Source organism: Anas platyrhynchos, chromosome 5 (genome assembly GCF_047663525.1).
Source record: "Anas platyrhynchos isolate ZD024472 breed Pekin duck chromosome 5, IASCAAS_PekinDuck_T2T, whole genome shotgun sequence".
NCBI classification, from domain to species: Eukaryota; Metazoa; Chordata; class Aves; order Anseriformes; family Anatidae; genus Anas; species Anas platyrhynchos.
The window spans coordinates 66,376,489-66,380,253 of NC_092591.1; positions in this window are offsets into that span (position 1 = coordinate 66,376,489).

Below are 3,765 nucleotides of genomic sequence, written 5' to 3' on the forward strand. Positions count from 1 at the left end.
CTCGGCCGCTCAGCACCCCAGAGATGATGGGGTGGCTCACAACCCTGCTGATCTGCTGGCCTCTGCCCTGTGAGGGCAGGACTGAGAACACTGCAGCTGGCACTGTATGCTGAAGGATCTGATGGGGGCTGTGGAGATTTCTTACAAGCACATATTCAAACGTGCTCCTATGCTGTGCACTTGGAGTTGGGTATGTTTACTTGATACTTGAACAGAGTGCAATGGGATCGGGTTTTGTCCTTGCACACAGATTGAATTCAAACATCTTCACAAATTCCTCTCTCTCCAACCATTATTAAAACATTAGTATAGAAGAGGAAATCGCTGTTTGCATTGGACCAGGTAAGTCTTCCTTCCCATCTTTAACGAATAGAGACAAGTCACAGAACGCTTGGCTCTGACAGGGAATTTGGCCCCAGGGTTTAGCCTGGCTCTTAGCCAAGGGTTAAGAGAGCTGATTCCGAATTGCAGGTAGAAGGGCTGGATTTTATCTCCTTTCCTGCTATGAGAGAATGGAAGAGAGAGAGAATAGGAGAAAAAACTTGACCAACACCATGACAGAAATCTACCTCCTGGAACTGCTGAGAGAGAGGTGAAAGCTCTGGGACCAACACCTGTTTTTTATTTTATGTACCATTCCCCAGACGACCATTTTCTGAATGGAATAAAAAAGACTAACAGCATTATGAACTATTTGATGTAGGTCAGCATATAGCACTGCATTGTGCTATTTATTTGATACCCCAAAGCAAGAGTCAAGGACTAAGGGCAGCAGGCCTTCCTCAGATGCAGTACCTACAGAAATCAAAGGGAGGATTTTTTTGGAAGACACAATCAGAGCAGAATCAAGCCTTAAGTTTCACGCACCCTTTAAACAAGTATAATCGAGCACTGCAACCCAAGTCCTTTCTGTTTGCTGCCCCTGGCCATGTTTTTCTGTCTGCTCATGGCACTTTGGTTTGCTCCTACACAAGGTTTGTGGGACCAGCTGGTGAACCAGATCAGAAAAAAGCTGATAGGCTTTAACTCAGGTGAGACCTCTGATGCAGCTCAATGTACAGTCACACAACAGCTTGAACCAGTGACAAGGTATAATAATAAAAAATGAGAAATAGAAGGCACCTGGAAAGGTGAAATTGGCTCTTTCATTGGCAATATGCATCATCCTATGCTAATTTACATGTTGGCAAAAGCTTGGTTCTGATTGCATATATTTCCCCACTCACAGCCTGAAGAGAAAACTTCCAGTGGAAGACTATGGCTGGAGCTGAAGCTCACCTATATTAAACCTGAAGTGAGCCAACTAGTCCAGCTTTTATCCTTGATATTGTTTCAGAAATCCACTGGCAAGCAATATGAAGACTCTATGTCAAATTTGATGTATTTCTATCCCTTAACACATGAGAGAGATCTGCCAATTTGAATAACCACTTTGTAGGGATATCATTTGATGCCTTAAATGATTGCGTGTGGTGGTGGGGGATATATTTACTGTAATGAACACTACTGAAATGCAAAATGAATGAACTGCTAATTATTGCCATTCATTTATGCAGTACACAGCCAGACAAATTGGAGTTCAGTTGACTTACAGTGACAGATCCTTTTCCAAGAGTCTTAGTTTCAGACAAGATATGAAAGAAGGAGGGAAGCAAGTAAGTGGGCATGACAGAAGGAAATGTTATCAAGCTTTATTACTGACTGCTTGTGTGAAACTTATCTTCCAGGTTTACTTTAAAAATATGCTCTGTGTCTAAGTCTTGACAGACATGCACACCGAACTTTCTTTCCCTCAACCCCAGTGAATTCTACACTAGTTTGGGCTTTCATTTGCACTGAGTTGGTCTGGAGTTCAATACATGAAAAGAGCAGCACAGGCCATCAAATGAAATAACAGGTCTGGTGAGCTCTGCTGCTTACCAAGTTGAAATACAAGCCATTGCGGATTGTTGGAAGCAGATGTCCTTTGAAGTCACTTGATATTATTGCTCCTGAGCTGGCATACAAAGTTCAAAGAAATGAGCACGGCAAAGTGCAGGGTGTCTACACAGATGTTACTTCTTTTATACAAATTCACATTGCTAAATGAACTTGGAAGCTTAACAAAAAGGGAAAATTTAATAAGCTCAAAGCAAAATTGGACTCCGTATGCAAATTAGCCAAATATCTTCAAGCACAATTGTCAAATAGTATTTTTTTTAAATATTACTTGCATAATTAAATACTTTACTTGTGTAAAAGCATCAGAGCAGAGCCTTTCATGCAGGGCAGATTCTCACACCCCTTCACACATTGAATAACACCACTGAGTTTGCTGCCCATTTTTTAGTATATAGTATTAACTCAATCAAGACATTAGAACATGCTCTTAAAATATAAATTCTGCCAGCTTTATACATTGCCTACATGTCCATTTGTTTATGTTTTAAGCTTTTCTTATTTGGGAAGTTTTTTCTGAAGTCCCCCTCCTCACTGTTTTGAAAATGATCCATGAACCCACTGCTGGTCCCCCAAAAATATAATTTCCCTCCCAATAACATTTTTCCTCCTTCCTGTCAACCTACTACTCCTCTACTCATTATTTACTCTGAATTTCATGTATAGTCTCAGCCAAATTGGTGTGAGTCTACAGATTAGCATTAGGATCCTGCTTGCTAAGAAACATGAAGTTTTTTCCATATCATGGCAAAAATTCATTGTTTTGTGCAGCACTTGGCAATCTCAGATGTTTTTTACAGCTCTTTATGTAATGGCATGTCATACAGTTTAAGGACATGCTCTCACCATTTGTTTTTTGCCACTGTTGCTTGCTGCCATTTAAAAAAGTATTATTTTTTAAACGTGTCTCCAAATTACCTTCCGATACCTCCTAATTTGAGAGGCAAGCAGTTCTCACAGGAGGAGGGGGCACATCTCAAACCACATCCAGGGGGAAAGCTATTGCAGAGCACTGAGGTAAGGAGACAGTTTCTATTCCCAGCTCTAAGAATAACTTGAAGAACAAGTGGTATCTTCTTTCCCTTGGAGCACAAGCATTTGATGAAGATATTTACCATGTAATTGCATGCCATCTGGCAGAACGAGGCCTCATCCAATTGTGGCCTTTTAGGTACTGTTGTAATGAAAACGTTAAACAAATTTCTCTCTTTGGTGCTTCAGCTTCCCAAACACTGAAGTTTGTGTGCTTCCCTGTTAAAATGGTTTTAAAGCATCTTTCCCATTTAACAGCTCAGTGAAACCACTGCAGTGTGGCCGCAGAACACATCTCTGCTAAGTCAGTCTTGGAATTTTATAGAGTTTACTGAAGGACAGAAAAAAAAAATCACCTGTGACTCATAGAAGGAGCTCTTACATATCTGTAACATGCTATCATCGGCTTACTAGCACCATGCTTAACATGGCTTAATTACATGATTATTTAGTCTATTATCTCTAAAAGAAATACTTTTCATCAGTCAAATTATGCTCATAAGCAGGTCTTTGGAAAATGTGTTAAAAGCCTTTAGGAAAAAAATATTTAATCCCTGCTTCAATTCTTCAATTTAATGTAATCCCCCTTCTTTTAATCTCTTACAGTTTCTTTCTTTCTTTTTTTTTTTTTTTTTTAATGTAATCAGGCTATTAGTTTATGCATTTAATAATCAGAGTAGCCTAATAAATTAGAGTTTTGTTTTGTTTTTTCCTGTTGTTTTGTTTTGCTTTCCCCACTTTTCACTGAATCTCTGCTTGATAGATATTTCTTAAAAACAGACAAAAAGTGACTTT